At 35.1% G+C, this 14,900-nt stretch overlaps 2 long non-coding RNA genes across 7 annotated transcripts; one reads left to right on the forward strand and one right to left on the reverse strand.

Annotated features, from left to right (window-relative positions):
- Nucleotides 1-6,292: 6,292 nt before the first annotated feature.
- LOC113355428 lies at nt 6,293-12,945 on the forward strand. Of its 3 annotated transcripts, none has more exons than XR_003362451.1 (8): nt 6,293-6,401; nt 6,540-6,640; nt 7,842-7,927; nt 10,665-10,718; nt 10,815-10,869; nt 11,466-12,088; nt 12,188-12,353; nt 12,751-12,945. It is a non-coding gene; the product is annotated as an uncharacterized LOC113355428 (long non-coding RNA). The 3 variants fall into 3 exon arrangements; XR_003362449.1 differs by having other exon boundaries at nt 11,466-11,815; nt 12,089-12,353; XR_003362450.1 differs by having other exon boundaries at nt 6,300-6,401; nt 6,504-6,640; nt 11,466-11,815; nt 12,089-12,353.
- Nucleotides 7,176-9,587, reverse strand: LOC113355426. Of its 4 annotated transcripts, none has more exons than XR_003362448.1 (4): nt 9,184-9,587; nt 8,777-8,877; nt 7,676-7,835; nt 7,176-7,353 (listed from the first exon to the last, which is right to left on the reverse strand). It is a non-coding gene; the product is annotated as an uncharacterized LOC113355426 (long non-coding RNA). The 4 variants fall into 4 exon arrangements; XR_003362445.1 differs by having other exon boundaries at nt 7,676-7,918; XR_003362446.1 differs by having other exon boundaries at nt 7,176-7,356; nt 7,676-7,918.
- Nucleotides 12,946-14,900: the final 1,955 nt, after the last annotated feature.

The following is a 14,900-nucleotide window of genomic DNA, read 5'->3' on the forward strand; positions in this document are numbered from 1 at the left end:
CTTATCTTTTGTTTATTTATTGAACAAAAAGTATTCAAATAGCCGAACACCAATAGTTAAAACTATATATGGTTTATAGTCCCTGATATTCTTTATTATGAAAAGGAATCAATTAATTTAAGAAAAATTGTCAATTAATAATGTGTTTGTTCATAATTAAGAAACAAAATTACATCAGGAAACTCAATAAACCAGTTGTCTCTTCCTCCAAGCACTTAAACGTTGATCCCTTAGGTTGTTAAGAAACATAGTTATATATATATGAAGAAACTAATCAGATGATTACATGTGGTTATGATGACAGTACAAATTTAAGAAGAAGTCTTACCTTTTCTTTTCGTGTTGAAATCCGTGTCTTCTTATTATCTCGGATGAACACAATAGGCGAGAATATGTTGCAGGAATTCATGGTTAGCTGGATTGATCAGTTTTTCTGCAAAAATATCCAGAGGAGTATCAATTGTACGCCATCCCATAATATAAAATTATCTAAGCTCAAATTCTGACATAAATATTGTCCACCTACTTTTTTGTCCAGACCGTTACTAACGAACAGTTAAGTATTTAATATAATCAAAGTGTAACCAAATTTTGATTATTACAACCAATAGAGCTACGCCAAGTATTCTCACCATAATTTCTGTATTAGAAAAAGCATGTTTCGACCAATATGAATTGAGGATTTCATCACTGTTTAACGTGAGAACTTTATTTGTCAAGGCCTTTAAGGAATGAAGATACGTGGATTTGTACCCAAAAACACATACGAACACCATAAGACAATTTCCTTAATTAAGTATACCAATTTCCTTTATAACACGATTTACTAAATTAAATGGATTTCCTTAATCATTTTGTAACACGAATTTCTTAATTAAATGGATTTAGCATAATTAAATGGAAGAGTTTTACGTTTCTTTTAACGGTTTTAATGCAAGTGTCGTTCACCTTTGACGGTATTAGTAATGTACAGTTAAGTTTTGGTGTAAACAAGGTGTAACAAAATTATCTAAGATCAAATTGTGACATAAATATTTTCCACCTACTTTTTTGTCTACACCGTTACTAACGAACTGTTAAGTATTTAATATAACCAAAGTGTAACCAAATTTTGATCATTACAACCAATAGAGCTACGCCAAGTATCCTAATCATAGTTTCCGCATTAGAAAAGGCATGTTTCGGCGCCAATAAGAATTGAGGGTTTCATCACCGTTTAATGTGAGAGTTTTATTTGTCAAGGCCTTTAAAGAATGAAGATACGTGGATTTGTACCCTAAAACACATACGAACACCATAAGACAATTTCCTTAATTAAGTATACCAATTTCCTTTATAACACGATTTACTAAATTAAATGGATTTCCTTAATCATTTTGTAACACGATTTTCTTAATTAAATGGAAGAGTTTTACGTTTATTTTAACGATTTTAACGCAAGTGTCGTCCACCTTTGACGGTATTAGTAATGTACAGTTAAGTTTTGGTGTAAACACGGTGTAACAAAATTATCTAAGCTCAAATTCTGACATAAGTATTGTCCACCTACTTTTTTGTCTACACTGTTACTAACGAACAGTTAAGTATTTAATATAACCAAAGTGTAACCAAATTTTGATTATTACAATCAATAGAGTTGCGCCAAGTGTCCTCACCATAGCTTCTGTATTAGAAAAAACCTATTTCGGCCAATAAAAATTGAGAATTTCATCACCGTTTAATGTGAGAGCTTTATTTGTTTAAGGGGAAGATTTTATGGCCATTCATAGTTACCTCTCCTCTTTCCTATATAAAAACCTAAACAATTCCCTTACTCTCGTTACTTATCTTCTGCAAGGATACAAGTAATTCCCTCTCCCCTTTCATACATAATACAATTGCCCAAATCCGTAGGTGAAGATTCATATCTTTTAGCACCAGAGAAAGTTTGTTGTGGATCATAAGTTGGATGACGGCGATGCTCTTGTAGTTGAGCTTATTGATATCAAAAAAGGTTAAAGGTGAGATCAATGCTTAAACACAAGGACTTCACCATCATCCAACTTGTGATCCACGTCAAACTTTATCCAACCTCCTCTAAAACCAGTTCTTTTACCGATGAAGACCGTCTCATACTCTAACTACATTCTTAGTATTTTCTTGGTTAAGTGGCGACTGTAGAGTTAGGGTTGAAAACTATTCATAAAAACCTGAAACGAAGTTATTATTTTGTAATTTACAATACCCACATCAAAGATTCAAAACTCGCTTGTTATTTGTATTATTTTTTTCTTTTCTTTTTAATACTTGTGTAGAATTCATTGGTTAATCAATTTGAAGTAGGTTCCCTAATTAGTCGACCTCATTCAATAATAATAGCTAGTTGACATGAACGGCGCATTAATAGCTAGTTGACAGCTGATTTTATGTGGCTGGTACAGGTGTAGATCGACGTGTATCTAAATTTATCCACATCATCAAAAAAACGAGAACTTTCTGGTTTCCCTCTTTTTCTTTTAGTTTACGCCCAAATACACAAACCCTAAAAGCTTAAGTCAAATATTTTCCCGGTACATTTTCTTAATCATCCCTCTCCAGTTTTCTTAATCATCCCTTTCTTATCAAAGAAGGAGAAATGGACAAGGTGAAGATTATCACCTCTTTGATAGTACTTGTATGCATTAATTATCTGTTATTATTTCAGTTATGATTGTGATTGGAAGATTAAAGATTAAGAAGGTCTGATGTTGGGGTTGATTTAAAAGATTTGACTCTTCATATAATTTAGATATTGATTTGGCAACAAAATGGGCAGAAACCGTTTTCGTTATTCTTGCTGTGATATTTGATGATTTGGATAAACATAAAATACTCATCACTTTTCCGCTGTGCTTGCCACATAAGATCGGCTGTTACCATGCGGGTCATTTATGAATTAAACAGATCGAGTGGATCTCGTGTACGCTGTTGGTGCATGGGGTACAACTCTCAGATGAGATCCTCGGTACACACCATATTTATCTGGTAGTGACCATTCGATCTAAATCCAGATGGCAAAGAGTTTTGGAAACGCCTTCCTGCTAGTATATGCCGGAACCTTTGGATTGAAAGAAATGCGAGAACTTTTAATGGTAAAAAGCATAACGTGGGGGCGATTATAGTCGAGTCGAAAATCACCTCTCTCCTTCGAGTTAGATGTCTCCCTATCCTGTCTGGTACAATTTTTTTTTTGATCGGTCGGTCTGGTACAAATATTCATGAGATTATTTGTAACTGGAAGAGGATGTTTTCAGATCCTCCTTAGCGTTGTTCTCTTTGGGTTTTCTTTTTGTTGTTGTGCTTTTCCCTTACTTGGTGGCTTAGCTGCATTGCAGCCTTGTAATTTTTGCCTTCCTCTTAATATATCTCCTTATTCGCGAGCAAGATAAATAAATAAAATAAATAAAAAACATTTACAACCCATGGTACCATACCGAAATCATGGGAAAATCCTTTAATAAAAGTAATGTTCAAATACATCTTTAGGACAGGTAAGTATCAGGGTGGTCGTAGTGATACGTCCTGCTGGTTTCGTTTCGCTCCCAAATCCAGCCCTGGAAATTAGCATTGGGAGTGCGTTTGTGTTTTTCTTTGGAAAACTGACGTTTGGAGGTATGGTCATTGAAGAAACGAGGTAGCAAAAATAGCGACATGAAAAAAATCTGATCGTACAACATTGTCAAGCCTTTTGTTGTTGAATCTCTTGGGATATATGTTTTTTAAAAAACAATTCTTTTGTACATTTATGTACACAATTCGAGCTTGGACCAGTGGCTAAGTATTTTGGGCATGGAGGATAAGGTCTCAGGATGGAATCCCTCCCCCTGTACATATATATGCGGGGTCTCAGGAGGTCTCTTGAATTTGGAATTATTTTTTTTTGTTATGTTACACAGGATCTTATGGCGACAATTAAAACCAAAATTTATTCCCATTAATTTTGTCTTGTGAAGGTTATATTAAGCCAGTTTTGAAAGCCAAAACGATATGAGTTTTTTTCTACAGTTTTTGTGAATCAAGAGATCAGTTTTTCTGAGCAAGATTGAAAGAGTGATAGTGATCGATTTCTTACTGTTTGCGTGAGAGATCGACGAGAGTTTTTGAAAAACTGAGCCACGAAACGTCTTAAAGAAAGGGACTTGGTCGTGACTCATCCGTCACTTTGTGTTTTTGTTTAATCTTTGTTTTGCTGGTATGAAATGGGAATTGTTCCAACAGAATCTACTGCTGGTGAGATTGTTGGCCTGTTTGTATATTGGGAAAAAGCCATAGACACGAGGATGAAGATTATGGTTGCAAGACGAATTGCTTTAGCTATGGTTTATATTCAAAGTGGAAAAACTGTTACAAGCTAATGTTTCTTTCTATTTACTAGTAGCTAGTAATGAATAACGATGAGGTCAACCTCTGTATATTCGTAGTGTGAATTGTTTAGAAGTTTGTGTGGCGCCTTTTTTTTTTTCCATATAAAGTGCTTTGTCGCGAAGTTGGCTAAAAAACTGCCATCTTTTGATTACTGTCTGATTTACATATTAAGTGCATGGGATCGTTGGTAAACAACTCTACTCGTGCCTAACAAACACTTGTCTGATATTATAATTTCCCAGGTCAATTAGACCTGACAAGAATTTATCTTCCTCTCTTTGTAGTTTTATCTTTGTTTCAGCTGGCACTGACTGACAAAGAGATTGGTCCCTTCTCAAAATTTTGATGAATGGCCGAAATATAAACCGTGCAATGCATTCCATTTGTTCACTCCGTATGGCATATCCAACGCATGATTACAGTAATTCCGTTCACGAAGCACGAAATTCTGTCTTTCCAAAGCCGAATTCTCTAATTTACGAACGAATATCTTACAAGTTTGCACCTTGTGCAGCTTTGTGGATTCCGTCCGGAGGATCAACAAATTTGAGCACCTTACCCAGTGCTGACAGGAAAAAACGACAGGATATAATATGATATATCATGTTCTAGCTTTATCAACTCAAAGGTTCATGGGAATCCCAATTTATTTTTTTCTTTCTGACTCTTAAATGGTTAACATTTTGTTAAAAGAGGAAAAGAGAAATACAAGGTGAGAAGCGCCTAAGCGCAACAAAAGAAAAACTTGCAATGAAAACAAATAGGAAGACAACTGCTCAACAACACAGTGACAAGCCTAAACACACACCAATTCCTATAACTTCTTCTTCAATATAGGGGTTCTTTTCCCTCCACCTTTGTTTTGAGGAATGGAAAGAACCTACAATCCCTCCTAGGGTTTTCTTATCCTTGGTTTTTTACCTTCACGACTGACCTCCTCATCAACTGACTTACTATGCGACATCCAAGACATCATTGTCCATCTCTTATTCAGATTCTTCATTAGAATCTTCACATGTATCTACTTCAGGGTCATCTTTCAAATTTTCTGGCAGATTCTCTTCAAAGACTTGAGCTATATCACAATCCTTTTCTACTCTTGAATCATTTTTTGTGCTCTTAGGAAACTCTTCCACCGTCTCTAAAATAACTATTTCGTGATATGATCCTAAAACTCTATAGGACTCCCAAATAATTACAAATTACGTAGTCTTCATTCCTGTAGTTGCAGGAAATCCTACAACATACACCCAAGTAAATGTATGAAATAAATATAAGACATCATAAGAAAAACTCTAAATCATTTTATTAAAAGATAGAACAAATACAAAGGAGTTGTATGAAAACCCTAATTTGGAGAACACAACAATTTTCTCTCTCCTAAATTTATTATCTAAGCTCTCAAAAAGATCTCTCGCTTTTATAATGGCTTCTTGTCTCTTTATAGGGGTTACATAGTGGAGGACAGCTAATAAAGTCCTTATTTTCGGATCTGGGAGGGCGTTATAATCGCCCTTCATTATATTTGCCCCGCTGATATTTACACATTTGGTGTGACTTGGTGACATCATCTCATCCGTCAACATAAATGTAATGAGCACGTCATATTCGCCTACTATCAAATGTATATCTTCGCCTTACTATCGGATGTGCGGAATTTTGCACCCACATTTTGCCTCTTATCGTATCATTCTTTTTGAAAGAAAGAGCGGTAAGAGAAGCTTTATTTTATCGCATCGACTCGTATATTTGTTTTTCTTTAATCAACCGACATTTTTCCGGAATTCCTGCGTGACCGTTTACACGTGTTGACTCTTTCCCCTTTGACTGACACGTTCCCCTATCTGACCGACTACCTATTTCTTATTAATAATTGTGGTAGAGAGAGAAACCTTCTTCACTTTCCTTCACTTTTCTGTTCTTTCTGTCAATTTTCTCTATCTTCCCAAAACCTTCATCATCTTCTCAGAATCTTCTTCTGCACCGATCTTCCCTTGATTCATGGATCAACCCAACAGGTTAGTGTATTTTTCCCTTATCGCTATTATTTTGTTTTTTTCTGCTTTATTTTTGATCTTCAATCGTTGTTGTTCTGCTGCTGTTCTTCTGCTACTTTGCAGTTCCTCATATTCCCATATTGTTTCTGTTTCATCAAGGATTCTTCATCTAACAAGGTTATTATCAAGGTGACAACCCTAGCCCTTCTGTTGGTTCAGGGGGCAATGATTCTCTTAAGAGGAAGCCTTCGTACGACAAGGTAGTAAGAAATACCTTTTGTTTAATTTTTTCGCCTTTGAGAAAAAACAATATTTTTTCCTCTCACTACAAGAAAATTAGTATATTGCAACATGTGCACTGCATGGCAAGAACCCATGTTTCATGTGGCAATAGCCTTTTGCCGCATCAAAATCTTTTGCCACACACTGTGGCAACAACCTGTGTGACAAGAAGTTATTGCCACACCTTATGTGCATTGTAGCAAAAGGTAGGTTTTAGCAACAACATATAGTGAGGCAATACTGTGAGGCAAAAGAATATTTAGTTCATTTTAATTATTTAAATATTTAATTTTATTTTTTGTGAAAATACTTTTGCCACACCACTTAGGTGCTGTTATATGCTTCTCTTGCAACAACGTCAAGAAGACCTGCATTAAAGCAACATTTCTTCCACAAAAGCCTATTAAGAGAATTGTTTTCTAATATTGTTGATAGACCATTGTTGTGGTATATGATTCATAGTCGGTAAAGTAATATCTAAATCAAGTATTTCATAGATAAAAACTGATTTCCGAACAAAGATTTCAAATTTCATAAATATAAATATGTTTCAGAGTACAGTGATTTACACAATAATAAAAAATTATAAACTAAATCTACACAATCTCAAACTCTAATAGAATTGATACTTCAAATTACACCTATTTTGTGCTAAATCCACACCAGCAGTCAATTCCCAGGCCACAAAATCCTGCTAAACAATCAAAACAAACACCCCCAAGCAAAACACATCAAAAAATGGTCAAGTTTATTGAAAGCTTGAACTGCAATTAAGATATTATCATAATAACATGCAGACTCAATTAACAGATTAAAGACAAAATAGTGCAAATCAGTTCAAGTTCAAACATTGAATACCAAAAGTTATACTTGCATTCATGGAAAACAATTCACATTAGCTAAAATGTACGGAAATTACAATACAAATGACAATTATAACCCTAATTCACATATTTGTTTAAGAAAGTTTTCTAAATTTTATAATGCAAAATTAAGGAAGAACAAGTACTTACAATTAGTCTGAGGTCTGTAAAGCTGCACCCTGGGTTTATAAAGGTGATCTAAAGGTCCTAAAAGTTGTTCAGGAGTTGTTAATTGTTGCACTGACTAGCATACTCCATCATTAGACCGCAATGTTAGTAGTTGCACTGACCGGAATACTCCATCATTATACTGCAGATGATTTGGTTCATGTTGGATGAGTAGCACAAAGGAGAACGGTGATTTAATCTAGGAAATGAAGACCGCTTATAATTCTGGCAAAGGTACAAATTCATATTCACACAAATAGGAATCAGTTTGCAATGATATCCCAAATCACATAGGAAATGCTACATCTGATCCACTTCCACAACATTATTCAAACTACGATCTCTGACAGCTACAGTAAAATTAAAATGAAAAAAATCTCCTTAGTCCCTGCGCATGTGTACCGCAGAGGATTGCAGATTAGCAATAAACTGACCACGACTTTAAGGGAACACATTTAAGGATGCCAAAAATGCAAAAGTTGAGGGAAACTGAGAAATTATATTGCAGAGAAGTGCATCATAGAAAAAAATAAAAAACAGAAGTAACGTTAATGTAGGTATGTGTGCATAGTCTTATGGATGCATTTTTTGATGCTGCTGACCAGACCAACCTCATTGGTCTAAACACCCAGAAAAATTTATGTTCTTGTCAGCATTAAAAAGCAAAAGTAAAACAAAAACTTCTTATTTGGGAGACAAAATTAGACACTCCACTTACTGACCGAGATACTATCCTCAGTCTGTTCAAAATCAAATATGTAGTAGCATTGGTCACACACAAGCATTTTCCAGTCGGATAAGAAGTATATTAATCATTTGACACCAAATCAGAGCTATCACCCAAGCTACCACCACCGCTATGATAATGTCATGTTAACCCAATTTTTTCTTTTACAAAATTGCAATCCCTACAGTATTACTTCTACAATCCCTACACCAAATCATAGTGACAACATTTGAGACAATCGAATTTGCATCAAATTGATAAAATCCAAGAACAATTTCACAAACAAATGCATGCATTAGGCCATGAACAAATCCACCCATCCTATCAAAAAAAATTGGCGAAAAAATGAAAAATACCTCAAAAATGACTGAACAGGGTAACAGTTAAAACATCAATATGATTCTTGGACGATCTTCATTGGTATATTGCGGAATATATTCACCTAGATCATCCAAACCTGTAAAAAGAAGAAAATGTAAACTTATAATTAAAGACTGCACAACTCAAATCCTGTCTTCACTAGTATTACTTCTGTCGCCCCAAAAAATCCAACACAGAACACAAAACACATCAATTAACAGATGAATAAAACCCATAAAAGATTAAACTAACATTAAATCACTAAATAAGTTACAAAAAATTATTTGGAAAACCCATAATCAAAATCCCTAAACTTTGATCCAACCCTTAACCAAAATCCCCAAATTCAGAAATTGAAATCATAACAAAAACAAACAAAAATAAAAGATTCAATACATTATACCTGATGAAGTTGATGCTCGAGATTGTAACGAGAATGATGAAGAAAAGAACAAAACTGATGAAATTTGAAGAAGAAAAGAGTCATCGGTTAGAAAGAAGTTAGGGTTTGATTGTTAATCTCAATGCGATGAGAGTGGTGAAAATAATAGTTTTGTATGGAACGAGAGATCTGGTGTTGAGGGAAAAAATGAAACCCTTAGGATTCTGATAATCACGAGACGAGAGAACACCACTTGATTTGGATGAAACCCCTCCATTTTTCCTTTATGAGATGGTCAGTTTTAAGGAGAAACCTAGCGGTTGTCTTAGGATCCCTTCAAAAAAAAAAGTTTTAGATGCGGAATTAGTGAGGGGAAATTTTGGTTTTTCACGAAGTCTTCTTGGAAAATGATTGTCTACGAATCCTTTTTGGAAAAATTAGTGGTGGGCCTTGGAGTTTTAGTCATGATCTATTTATAAAAATAAAATTTTAATAAAGAAAGACAGTTAAATATTCAATCTTTTTATATGTTGCAACCGGGATGTGGAAAGAACATGATATATTGCCACACCACCGAAATATATGTAGCAAAAACATGACTTTTTACCTCACCTACCCTTGGTTGTGGCAAGATGTCACCCTTCATGCCTCACTCATCATCCACTGAGGCTAAAACCCACATATTGCCGCATTGTTAATAGGTGTGTGGCAAAGTGATGCGGCAAAATACTCATTTTCTTGTAGTGTCTGTTTCTTATCCGTCTTCTGTGCATGAAGGGTTGTGAAGGCGAATTTATTCGTGAAAAGAAGAAGCTTAAAAAATCTCACACTAGTGGAAAATGGGTGTTTAACTACCCACATCCGAGACACTCATTAATGGTAGTTGGACCGCCGACCATAGATAACCGTCTCTGATATAATAAGAAAATGGACCATATCCGAGAGCTTAATAAGCTGTCTCAGAATAATAAAATTTATTTACCCTTGTATCCCTCTTGGAACTCCAATTCAGAGACCCGCAGGTGTACACTGCAGTTACTGTTTTAGATGTCTGATGAACGGCTGTAGATGTTTAAGATTTGAGCCATTGATTGAGATGAGATGGATGGTTGGATCGGGAAGAAGAGACCTCGTTATTATCGAGGATAAAGATATCTTCTCCTTCTATCTACGCCTCATCTTTCTCTTCTTCACACTCACTCCTCACTGCTCAGCTTGTCTTTCCCTCTCCCTCAACCACCGCCGACTACCTTCAAAGAAATCATCTATCTACCACATCCATGAACAACACCAACACCGATCTTCAGCACAAAAACAACATCGATCTTGTAGTTAGATTGTTGGCCATTAGTGAAGTTAGGGTTTGGTTTTTCAAACAACATCAGGTACAATTAGGTTTCAATTCAAGTTCTCGTTATTTCTTTTCTTATAACTTTATTGGTTGATTTGGTTGATTCTCTACACTGGGTTTTAATCATTTTTCGATTATTGATTGATTTCAGGTTGATTTCTCAATTTGGTGCGATTATTAGGGATTGATTTTGCAAACTTCACAGGTACAAAATTTGATTTTTAATTTATTTATTTTTTGTTGATTTGGTTGATTCTCTTCGTTGGGTTTTAAGCTTTTTTCGATTATTGGTTGATTTCAGGTGGATTTCTCAATTTGGTGCGGTTATTAGGGTTTGATTTTACAAATTTCATCAGGTACAAAATTTGAGTTTTATTTTTTTTTCTTTTCTTTCAACTTGATTTTCTTTTTGGTTGGCTGTCTTCATTGGGTTTTAACCATTATTTGTATTTGTTTTATTTCGGGTATTTATTGTTTGATTTCAGTCAGACAACTTAAGTTATAGGAACATCTTCATCAGGTAAAAGTTTTATCTGATTTTGGTATGTGGGTGATGTTAGTTGTTTTCATGATACTGAAGTTGGGGTTTGTTTGCTTAGATTTAGTCTACTTATCATGTATTAGGGTCTAGGTAATGAAGTAATGTATTTAATTTTAACTGATTTTGTCTCAATTCATGTGAAAGGATTACTGGTTTGGTGATGTTAATGTACAAGCACGTTCTGTTTTCTTCGAAGTAATTTTGTTTTGGTTGATGTCAAATGTAACAGGATTTCTGTTTTAACAACATGATAGTTATAAAATGAATACTTCAGTGGTTGTACGTATATTAGTATTTGATTACGTATGATGTTATTCGTAGTTCCAATATGACTTAGAATGATGATTTTTAATGCAAGTTGACTAGGTTTTTGTGTTACTTTGTTAATTTTTCAAAGTAATTTTCTTGTAGACAAGTATGATATGAGGAGAGGTCGGTTTGCAAAGAACGGACTGATTCAGTACCAGATTGTATGCCAACAAGTTAATGTTGGTTCTCTGGAAGAGGTGATCAAACCATTTTTGCATCTTTCAACTGAGAAAGTTGAGAATGCAAAGACCCAGGCAGAGGCTTTAGAAGAAGCTCTAGACATTGATGACTTGGAAGCGGATAAGAGGCCTGAAGACTTGATGCTGAGCTATATTGGTGGAGAGAAGGGAAAGGATATATCTGACCGCGAGCTTGTTACTCTGTGGTTAGAGGCCTACAGAATGGTTCTCTAAATTCTCCGTAACAACACTAAACTAGAAGCATTCTACGCGGTAAGCCATCTGATATTTTAATTAGGTTTACCTCCTTTCAACCGCTTTTTATCTCTTAGGCATTTTTGATTTTTCAGTCTTGATGAGTTTGAGTGTAATATTTCTCTCTATTGTAATGATGACTGCACACCGAGTCTTCCAGTTTTGTAAGAAGCACAAGAGAACAACTGAATTCTGTAGGCTTTGCGACATAATCAGAAACCATCTTGCAAATCTTAACAAATACAAGGACCAGAAAGACATACCTGACTAATTGAGATTGAACTTTGGCAGGTATGTGGAGAATAATTAGTTCCATAGTCCAAGTATTTGCGTGGAAAAAACTACCTCGATTCTCTATCTGAATTTTGTTATCTGATCTTGTGCAAGAAGCTTTTCGTTTTGCGTAAGACATTCATGGTTTGATGTATATGGTAAAGAAAACTCCCAAGCCATAAGTGATGGTCATTTATTATGGCAAGCTGACGGAGATGTTCCGGGTTTCGAACTATCAACTTTATAATGCATATGCATGGTCCAAACTGTTCTCACGACAAAGGTAAATAATTACGAAACACATGTTCCACCTTGTTCTAGTATTTTTATAGTGTTAATGGTGGGTTTTTTGTTGGCCACCTTGTTCCAAACTGTGATTGGTCACTTTGGTTCTGTTGGGGTCTGTTGATATTACTGAGCTTTGTCATATATTTATGGTTTGCAAGTGACTTTGCAGGGTATAGATTTTATAAACCTTGTTGATGTATATATGGTGTGAATCATGGGATTCCATCTAATAAACTCCAAAATGTGGAAAGAACCTGAGTGGATTAGTAGTATGTTGGGGGACCACCTGTATATAGTTTGGTTCTGCAGCTGTTGAGGGTGTCCTCGTGTTAGCTTTGATATATTTGATCCTTAATTCATCTTTGATCTGACTTTGTAATATATTTTTACAGGGTACTGCAGGAGTTGCCATAGCTAGTGTTTTGGGAGTCTAATGTATGCTTATAACAGAGCACAAGTATACTTTCAACAAAGAATGTTTGTCTGTTGGTTTAATATCTGTAATCAAATGCTCTTTCTTGCCTAAGTGCATTCGGTTTTGGTTTTAGGGATGGGTCACGATTCTTGAGTTTTGGTTCGTAAAAGTAGGAAGCAGGCACAATATTACATATTATACAAAGTACTGATACATCCTTGATGTGTGGTTTTCTTGTCATTACTTTTGTGTTGTTAGAACCGTCTTTTGACAAGAACATGCATCTTGGTATTGTTGCTCAAATTGGGTTATAGTAGTCAGGGGTTGATGCTAAAATTGGGTTTTTAATTGATCATGTTAAGCCTTCGTTTGGAATTGTTGGTGAGTAACCTGTGTGCTTTTGTGGTTTACAGTGGACAAAAACAATGGAGGCTATGGATATGTTTCAGCTGCTCAAGATCCTAACATGTATCCTAACCAAGGCTATGTCGGTCCTGGATATGGTAACATGTATTCTGCCAACTATTGGGTCTATATTTATACGCCACATGATATCTTATAAATGCATTTTTTTATATATAAATTGGAATTAATTAGTTTATGGGATTCATGTATAATCAACGACTAGAAGACTAGAATTTGAGAATGATATCGTGCCAGATTGAACGTGGTATGGCTAGCTAGTCCAAACTGGTAGCTAGGATTATCTTTTAAATTTCTATATGGTAGATTGATTAGTCCTATTTTGGCAAACTACTGCAATGATATTCAAGTGGTGTAGGGTAGGAGTATCGTAGCTTGTGGATTGGTTCCTTGTTTGTCTTTAAAATGCGGAATACTGCGAATGTCTCCATAGAATATGATGGCTGTTACGGCTTGGGATGGATGGTTTTTATTTCAAATACAAAATAAATTCCATTGGGTACTGATGATAAGCTAGGAATTCTTCATGTTAAATGGGTTGTCCCCCAAATTTATTTAAAATGTCAGAGTGTCTCTTTTGATTGTGTATACTCTATTTAACTTGTAAATCTCGTTGTCTAGATTTAGACCATCCTCATCTTAACGTACATTTTTAATATCAGGGGTTTGTTATATGTGACCTAGGTTGCAATTTATAAAGATTGGCAATGCGAAAACTCTTGAACTGTCTATTTTGTCTGTATTACAATAAATGCCTTTTGCCAATGATATTTGTACGCTCTTATACTGCTCTGATGGTTTTCAGTAGTAGACACTAGATGCATTTTTGTGTTCGTACTATCGGTTCTCATCTGTTCACTCATCTAGAGTTCAGAAGCACTATGATCCTAGGTGTCATGATGAGCTTGGACTAAACTTCTGTGCTAAACTATTTATGTGGAAAAGACTTGAATAAAATGATTTTTGTCTTGTTAATGACATATTTTTAACTTCCAAGGAAGGGGTTGGTCCGTGTACGGTGATGTATATGGGTGGAGTTACATCTTACAGTGGGTTGATCTATTGAATGATCTCGTGGATACAAATTTCTTGTTTTCATTTGTAACTATTGATTTTCTTAAACATGGTACACATGGGTTGTATATTCAAGTAGTACTTGATTGATGTTTATTTTCCCTTTTAGCTAAGGTAGTAACAGCTTACTTTGAACTCATCATTTCCAATTTCTTGTTTTTCGTTTCTATGAAATTTGGTATAACATAGAATGTACAAAAGGCCTAGAAAGAGATTTTTCCTTTAATTTGAGGACCTTTTTATTAGACAATGGTTTGGTCACTAATAAAGAGACTTTTCCTTTAATTTGATTTCATTCTCCTTTACCCTGCAGCCCAAGTTGTTTAATTTTAGAAATTTTACATGTATTATCATTCACGTTTGTTGTGGAACAGAGCAGAGGGACAATCAGTCTTCAATTCAGAGCCTATTGTCTTTAGTCTTCAATATGCACTTATGAGAAAACATGCACTCAGTTATGGAGATTTGTCGTCTTTTGGCCTAATCCACTACTTGTGGTTTTTTGCAGGGTAAATTGTACCTGATTATGGAGATTTGTCATCTTTATGATGGAATTTACAAAGAACATCTTGACGGCATGTATGTAGCTGGTAGATTGGAATGTAGCTGGTGTTACTTTCTGGTAGATTG

This window comes from Papaver somniferum, chromosome 3 (genome assembly GCF_003573695.1).
Source record: "Papaver somniferum cultivar HN1 chromosome 3, ASM357369v1, whole genome shotgun sequence".
Classification (NCBI taxonomy): Eukaryota; Viridiplantae; Streptophyta; class Magnoliopsida; order Ranunculales; family Papaveraceae; genus Papaver; species Papaver somniferum.